This window comes from Parus major, chromosome 12 (assembly GCF_001522545.3).
Source record: "Parus major isolate Abel chromosome 12, Parus_major1.1, whole genome shotgun sequence".
Lineage (NCBI taxonomy): Eukaryota > Metazoa > Chordata > Aves > Passeriformes > Paridae > Parus > Parus major.
The window spans coordinates 19,445,606-19,454,297 of NC_031781.1; the positions used below are offsets into that span (position 1 = coordinate 19,445,606).

The 8,692-nt window shown below is 51.7% G+C and overlaps 1 long non-coding RNA gene across 1 annotated transcript; it reads left to right on the forward strand.

The window, feature by feature from the left end:
* The first annotated feature begins 78 nt into the window (after positions 1-78).
* LOC107210164 lies at positions 79-8,679 on the forward strand. Its single transcript, XR_001523859.2, has 3 exons — positions 79-1,469; positions 3,697-3,802; positions 8,570-8,679. It is a non-coding gene; the product is annotated as an uncharacterized LOC107210164 (long non-coding RNA).
* The last annotated feature ends 13 nt before the right edge of the window (positions 8,680-8,692 follow it).

An 8,692-nucleotide genomic window follows, 5' to 3' on the forward strand; every position in this document is an offset into this window, starting at 1 on the left:
AAGGGAAGGGAAGGGAAGGGAAGGGAAGGGAAGGGAAGGGAAGGGAAGGGAAGGGAAGGGGTGTCCTCATCTCGGGACAGTGGTTGGATAAAGCACATCCACTCTCAGGGCAGGGATGAGGAGCACTCTGTCCTGTGAGGATCCTCTGGCACATGCTGAGGTCTGGATTTACAGTGCAGCCTTTTCACCCTGGAAGCAGAACCTGCTCCTTCATGTGCCAGCCCAGGGCTGTTCCCTGGGAGCCCTGATCCTGTCCCTGCCCCCCTGCAGCTGGCCTGCCCTGGTCACTCCCCACAGCCACCCCTGATCCCTGATCCTGGCATTTTCCCTTCCCTCTCCTCTCTCACTGCTCATGCTGCTGGCCCTGAGCTCTGCTCCACAGGAGCTTTTCCAGCCTGTTCTGTCCTCAACCAGACCACGTGGATTCCCTTATTCCCTTCCCTTCTGAGCACAGTAAATCTGTCTCTGGATGCAGCCATCCATCCCTGTCCATCCAAAGCCCCTTTTCCCTGGAAAAGCTGGAGGAACATTTTCTCCATCCCATGTCCTGCTCTGCCAGTGCTTCCCCTCAGCCCTGGGCCTGCCTCCCTCAGCTCCCTTCATTCCCTTGTGCACAGGCAAAAGAATTCCCATCACTTCTGTGGTCTGTTGTTAACCTCAGCATCCCTTTGGGAATCTCCCCTGGTGGCTGCAGCTCATCCCTGCCTGGGGAATCACAAGCTCCAGCTGCTGTTCCCCCTTTTTCCCCTGTCCTGTCTCTGTGCCACGCTCTGCTTTTCCCTCCTGTCCATCCCAGGTTATTTTCTCCCCACCTGTCTCCTCTGCTCTATTCCTTACAAAACCAGGAAAAACGGGATCCTGACTCCAGATTTCCAGGCTGGACCATTATGATCATTGGTGCCATTCTGATTTATTCTGTTTCAATATCTGTTTATAACACACGAGTTTCATTGTGTGCAACGATGGAGATAAATTTTGGCCCCTTACTTTTCACAGCCATTTTCCAGCTGTATATCATCCATTCTCCTCTCATTTAGATACTGACTCCTACTTCAGGAAAAATAAAAATATCCCAGTAGTGTAGGTAATAAAGCTGGGGAAACAAACTCGGAAGTGCATTTTACAATGGAATTTGATTGTGATAATTTTTCATGTGTTAAAAAAGGAGCACGCTGGCTTTCTCTGGGAACTGTTTGGGTTTATGCTTTGTTGGGATTTTGGTTTTTTCCATCCCCAGCTTGTAGTCATGTGGAAGATTTATTTCATTATTTATTTTAATTTTTTTTCCACAGAGAAGCATCTCTGCATTTATTAGCTGAGTTCATTGAAAAGCTGTATTTTGTAATTTAATGAGGCTGGAAGTTGCACAGGTAACAGCTGAAACAAAAACTCCTGGCAGTGTGAATTCCCATTTTGGAAGTGCACCTCCCTGCAAGCCTGCTGTAAACATCTACAAAAAAATACTGCAGGTGAGTGGCTTGGCTCCCACTTGTTTGTGTGCCACAGAAATTCCCTGGTTCCCTGGGCAGGTTGGGGATCAGCAAAATCATGGAATGAGTTGGAAGGGACCTTAAAGCTCCTCCAATTCCACCTCCTCCTGTCCCAGGTGCTCCCAGCCCTGTCCAGCCTGGCCTTGGGATGCAAGGGCAGCCCCAGCTGCTCTGGGAATTCCAGGGTCTCCCACCCTCACAGGGAGGAATTTATCCCTTGGATCTGACCTAAATCTGCTCTCTTCCCACTTTTGAAGCCGTTCCCCCTTGTCCTGTCATCCCATCTCTTGTCAATAGCCTCTCTCCATCTTTCTTGTGATCCCCTCCAGGCCACACCGAGCTCACTCCAAAGCTTCTCCTCTCCAGGTGAACATTCCCAGCTCTGCCAGCAGAGCTGCTCCATCCTCTGCTCCTCCTGGAGCCTCCTCTGGGCTCTGTGCAGCAGCTCCAGCTGCTCCCTGTGCTTGGATGGGGCTGGGGCAGCTCTGCAGGTGGGGTCTCACCTGAGCCCAGGGGCACAATCCCCCCTGTCCTGCTGCCCCTGACCAAAGGATCCTCACATTTATCCCTGGGGAATATCCTGCTGCTCCCCTCTCCCCACCTCCTCTCTCCTTTCCCAGTCAGTTTACATGGATTTACCCACAAAAGGCTCTGAATTGTATTTATTTTGTTTGATAGCCAGGAGATTGAAGAACTGTTGAGCTCAGCTGGGAAGGGCCCTGTTGCACAAGCACTGGCAATGATCTGTGTGGTGGCTCTGGGATATTGTTCCTCAGCTGCAGGCCTTGGGAGCTCGGCACAATTGTTCCCACTCAAACAAAAGGAGCCTAATGAAAGTATTTTAATTTGCTGATCAGCTATTCAGAGTGAAGGGAACGGCCCTGCTAGGTGTCCTTGGAGACTGGAAATGAGCGCGGCAGCGGGAATCACAATATTCATATTTATTTACACTTCTCAGCCAGCTTTTGTGTGGGTAATGGTGCTGGAGGTTTCCTCAGCCTCACATTCCGTTCTCTCCACCTCACAGAGCCTTTTCCCTGGGGTTTCTGAAGGTCTCCAGGCTCAGTGGTGCTGCTGTCCCTGAGCTCCCTGTGGCTTCAGAGGGGGAAGATCTGCTGCAAAGCCATTCCAAGGAGTTTAGTTGGGTGCCTGCTCTGCTAGGCTGAAAGCCTTTCTGTGGGTGTAGCTTTGTAAAAAGGGATTTGTTTAAAGAGCTCAATATCTGATGGGAATCCAGATTTCAGGCATTTTTTTGGTGAGACCCTCAAGTGCAGCAGTTTTCTGCCAGGGCAGACAAAACCAGCACAGGAGCTCCTTTAGGAATTGTGACTCTGGGGGTAAATCCCCCTCCTGCCATGGAATGGGGATGTCTTGGGTGTGGGAACCATGGGAAGGGAGGTGAGGAGTGGATGTGGCTGTCTGAAGATAAGGACAGGCTGGATCCAGCTCTGAGGTGCTTTTCTGCTGTGAATTCCATAAACATCAGAGCTGTATTCCTGAAGAGCAGTTAGCTTCACCCACATGCTTACAGTAAGGAAAGAAGGTTTGGGAATAAGACAGAAAGAATATATTGAATTTCAGTTCCATGTTGTGTTTAGCAAGATGAAATATTTTCCACTGCATTTATTTCCTTACCAAAATTGTATATTTTTAAAAACTTTTACAAAGAAATACACAAACCAGTTCCAAGTAAATTCCCACCATCCCATGTCAGGCTTCGAAGGTGATGCCAGAAGAACTGACAGTAACATCTTTTGCTGCTATGATTTCATATACATGTCAAAGAACAGCAGAACTCCAGATTCAGACAGGCTGGGTCCTGTTGAGCACTTTCATTTCTGTCATCCCTCCCCCAGTGCCCTTCCTGCAGCGCCAGAGCTGCTGAACTGTGGCACCAAATGGCCACACAATCTCACTTTGCCTCAGGAACACCAGGTACTTACAGGAAAAAAGATATTTTTCTTTTGCTGAAATAGATACTTAAAAAATATATTCTGAAATAAGTGAGAAGAAAGGACACCCAGTGCAAGGAAATGCCCACATTGAGAATGTAGATTCAGTTCCTGCTTTGTCCCTGTAAAGCCTGAAGTCCTTGTGCTGCTGTTTGTGGTAAATTATGGATCACCTCTTTTCTGACTCTTTTTATTATTTTCTCCTGTTACCTATTCTTCCTTACCCTACTCATCATCTTCCCTCCTCTTCATAGAACGTTATAAAAGAGAAGATTACCAAGTTGGAGGGTCAGATGGGTAGAAAATTACGAGCTGCTCGTCCGTGTGCTCAGCCTTCGCCTGCGATTGCATCTGCTGCAGGTGAGGCCAATAATTGTGGGAGCCCTGTAATAGCTGCCAGGGAGGGAATTAGTTCTGATGGATGGTAAATACTTTGCCAGTCATTTTGACATTATTTTCAAAATTCTGGGTCAATTAATACTTCTTGAATGGATCAGAAAAAAGAGGCACAAAGCTGGAGTTGTTTATTTTGTGTATGTCTCTGTATATATTGTAGGATATGGAGAGCTGGGTTTTGTTCATTTTCTTTAGCAAGGAAATGAGCTGGGTTCTGTGTCCCCAGTCCAGAGAAGGGCTGGAGCTGCTGCTGGGGCCTGGCTGTGCCTGTGGCTCTCCTCCTGCTCCTCAGGGCTGAATTCCAGCGGTGCCCAGAGCCAGCAGAGCCCTGTGCTCAGCCACAGCCTGGAGCAGCTGTGGGCAGGATGCTCCTGGAGCCCTCTGAGCCACTCCAGGAGAGGGAGAGCAGCAGCTCTGGCTCTGTTCTCACACCCTCCAAGCCCACAGCCGAGGGGGTCTGGCTCCTCTGCTGGCTCTTTTCCCACGTTTCGTGTCTCAGGTGGGAAGTGTCCCCTTCTCTCTCTTTCAGAGAAGCCCCAGATGCTGCAGAAGGGTTTCCATCGGGATATCAGTGGGGGAATGAAGGATGGAGCCCCGTGGTGCTGCACACCCCTCAGCAGGAGGGACCTTCCCCAGCTCAGGGCTCCCCCAGACACGGCTGCAGAGGATGGAGGAGCTGGGGGCACCTTCAGGCTGCACTCTTCACCCAGTAAAATCACTCAGGGTGGTTTTTTGGGACCCTGCTGGGTGTTAGTGTGGCAGGAAAACGCTTTTGATGGTTAAACAGATTGTGTGGTGAGGCTGGGGCTTGATCTGACTCTCAAACAGCACAAAACAGGCTGTGGCTTTCCTTAGAGCACTAAAGACTGGAAGGGTTAAGAGTGAATTATGTGCTTTTAAAGGGATGTTAACTCGAGATAATGTAACTTCATTGAGAATACCTGGAATATCTTTAAATAGATTTTGTGCTGGGTAGCAGTCTCGACTGTATCTCATTACAAGTGAATTGCAAACAGAGCTCCTGGATCCTCACTGGAGCGTGGCACAGGAACACTGCTGCCTGTGCAGCCTTGTCCTGAGGCACTGCCCAGCCTGGGGGCTCAGCCAGAGCCCCTGCACGGCTCTGTGGGATCTCTCTCTTCCCTTTTCAGGGGGCCCCAAAACCACCCAGAAAAGTTCTTTCCATGGTGAGTGCACTAAACCCCTCCTGCTTGTGGAGGATCATTGGATCATTGCATGATTTGGGGTGAAGGGACCCCAAATCCCCCCCAGTGCCCCCAGCCATGGCAGGGACACCTCCCACTGACCCAGGGTCACCTCCCACTGTCCCAGGGACACCTCCCACTGTCCCAGGCTGCTCCAGCCCCAATGTCCAGCCTGGCCTTGGGCACTGCCAGGGATCCAGGACAGCCCCAGCTGCTCTGGGAATTCTGTGCCAGGGCCTGCCCACCCTTACAGGGAACAATCCCTGCCCAAAATCCCATCCAGCCCTGCCCTCTGGCACTGGGAGCCCTTCCCTGGGTCCTGTCCCTCCATCCCTTGTCCCCAGTCCCTCCCCAGCTCTCCTGGAGCTCCTTTAGGCCCTGGGGTGGGGGCTCTGAGCTCTCCCTGGAGCTTCTCCAGGCTGAACAATCCCCCAAAATTTCCCCTGTTTGCATGTGGAAAACTATTTTTGGGTTTTGATTCCAGACCCTGATCCCAGCCCCACCATGGGCAGCAGGAGCACCCCCGAGCTTTGCTCTCTCCCTGAGATTTGCTGTGGCTGCTCTGCATTTCTGCCTCTAGACCACAGCACAAACCCCCTCTTTGCACCTGTGTCTTTACCCTCTTAGCTTTAATATTGGGGTACTGGAGCCTTCTTCCTTGGGAGTACCCAGTGCATGAAGGAAAGCCACCAAAGAGAGATGCTATAAAAAGAAAAGAGGGGGGGGAAATGGAATATAACTCAGGAAATCTGTTTTTGCTACTGAAGCACTGCCTGTTTCAGGGTCTAATTGAATTCCCTGTCTCAGGTGCCGTGTTCTGCACTGCTCAGGAAGAGACAGCCGTGCCGTGCCCAGCTCCTGTGAGAGCTGTCACAGCACATGGCTCTGGGACAGCCACCAGCCCTGCCAGCTGCTGCCCAGCCCTGTGCCACCCCGGGCTGTGCTGCCTCCAGGCTGGCCACTTCAGCTGTGGGGACAGCCATGCCTCAGGATTCCAGCTTCTGTGTTTCCATCTCTGTGTAACCCTGCAGTTCTTTAGTGCAGAACTCCAAACTCCACACCCAGTGCCAGCTGCTGCTTCCCCACTTTGGGCAGACACAGCAATTCCTCTCCAGGCCTGGCAATCAAGGACACCTCACTGCCTCAGGCCCCAGAGATGGAAACAAAAGGGACTTGGGGCAGCAAACTTGGGCTAAATGACTTCATTTCCTACAGCTGGAATTGGAAAATCAACCCCCAAAATGCAAACTTATAAAAGTGTAAAACCCATGAGCCAGCGTCCATTTTTGGGGGGCTTTGTCTGCCCTAAATGTACCTGAAGGCCCTTCAATATTATTCAAGGCCCTTCAATTTTATTCCCTTCATTCTGTCTGGCCTCTGTTTTTAGGTAGCCCCATAAAGGCATTAAGAGGAGAAGGCAGGAAAACCTTCCCAGAGGTGGCTGCAGAGCCTGGGGAGCTGGAGCAGCTTTCCCTGCGGTGGGGAGGATGAGCAGCTCGCTGTGTTGTTCCTCCAGGCTGTTCCAGGAGAGGAGTTTTTGCAGAAAGAGCAGGGAATGTGTGCAGGGGGTGTTCCCTCCCTGCTGCTGGGCTCTGGGTGTCACTGCTGCTGCTGGAGCCACAGTGTGCTGGGAAGGGCAGAGTGTGCCCCAGGCAGGAGGGATCACCAGCTGGGTGTTCCTGTGCTGAGAGGAGGGAGAGGATTAATCCATGAAAGGACTGGGTTATTCTGTGTGCTCTGGGCTGGCAGGGCTCCATCGAGCACGGCTGCTCGGATCACGGCACCGGGAGGGATCCGAGCCCTGGCCTGGGGTGACCTCTGCTCTCCTCAGGAACTGGGGACCCTTCACCCTGCTGGAAACATTCCACAGCTGGCTTTAGAGGGACAAATCACAGAGCCAGGGAATTGCTGATGTTGGACAAGCCCCAAGGGTCACCAACTCCACCCATTCCCCAGCACTGCCAAGGCCACCAGGGACCTGTCCCCAGGGGTCACATCCACAGGGCTCTAAATCCCTCCTGGGACAGGGACTGCTCCGTGGCCCTGGGGGCTGTGCTGGGGCTGGACAGCCCTTTAGGTGCAGAAATGTTCCCAATATCCCACCTGAGCCTCCCCTGGCCCAGCTGGAGACCATTTCCTCTGTTCCCTGGAGGAAGCGATGGCTGCACCCTCCTGCCAGGGGTTTGTGAGAGTGAGATCTTCCCTGAGCCTCTTTTCTCCAGCTTAAACAGCCCCTCTCCCCCACTTCAGTTTTGTTTTGTTCTAATGGGAATTTAAACAATGCCTCACACACAAATTTGGGGCTTTTACATTATTTCAGGCTCGAGTTCATCGCTGCTTAGGCTGAACACAAAACAAATAGAGAGAAGTGCCTTCATTGCTTGCACTCGGGAAGCGACCTGACAGCCACTTAGAAAAATCCTTAACATTCACCAACTTCCTTGGTTCCTCCTGTCCCCCAGGAGCAGGCTGGGGACAGACCCATCCATCTCCATCCCGTCAGTGTCCCGGAGGCGGCTGTGGAGGATTGGATTCCTGCAGTCAGTAATGGCAGGGCTGTCGTGTGAGGATGGGGAGTGTGGGGTGCCCGGGAGGTGAGGCTGGGGCTGTGTGTGCAGAGTGCCTGGGCTGCAGCTCCTGCTGCCAAGGGAAGCCTCCAGAGCACAGCCAGCTGATAAAACTACCCTTATTTTACATTTCTTAAATTGTTCCTTTAAAGTTGACCTTATTCTCCGTGGGAAATCCGGTCTGGTGCTGCGTGAACAGAAATAGGAGTAGGTTTAAGCTGTGATTTATTTAGGTCTTTTTTGCTTCCTTCAGAGAGAAGTTTGTATTTATTGTTCATTCCTTTCCTGGCTGTTGGTTGGTGGAGGGTCTCGTACAGCCATGGGACTCCAGGGATCCCCACTCCTGTGGCCCTAAAGAATCCCAGGATGGTTTGGGTTGGAAGGACCTTAATATATCATATAAATTATATTAAATTTACACCTTTTTTGTGCTGGCATTTCCCATTTTGCAGCTCTAAGATAACACTGCAAGATGATTTTGCACCACAATGTGAAGTGCTGGTAATTTCAAACACCTTTGCAGCCAAGTAGCTTATGGGGGGGGGGGGGAATAAAAAGAGGAAAAGAAAAAAAATAAGAGTTTTTTGCTGCCTTACACTCTCTGTGCATGAGGGCTTGTCCCTGGCAGCCTTCCTGCAGCCAGGGGCTCTGGTGCCTGGAGTCAGCGCTGACAGCTTGAGTTCCTTCCTGGAAGCTGCTCCCTTGTGATGCTCTCCCAAGCAGTCCCTGGATACCCTGGAGGTCCCTCCCACCTCTGTTGGCCCCTGAGGTGGCAGCAGAATGAATCATTGGTGCTGCTGGCAGTGCTGGCAGGGAGGGATGCTCTGCTTGGGGATCCCAGCAGAACCCGGAGTGCAGAGACTCCAGACCAGCTCCTCCTGCTCTGATGGAGCTCTCCTGCCTGCCTGGGAGAGCCCAGAGCTCTTTTCCAACATAAATCTGTGAATTTTACCCTCCAGGAACATCCCAGTGCTCCTCCAGAACATCCCAGTGCTCCTCCAGAACATCCCAGTGCTCCTCCAGGAACATCCCAGTGCTCCTCCAGAACATCCCAGTGCTCCTCCAGAACATCCCAGTGCTCC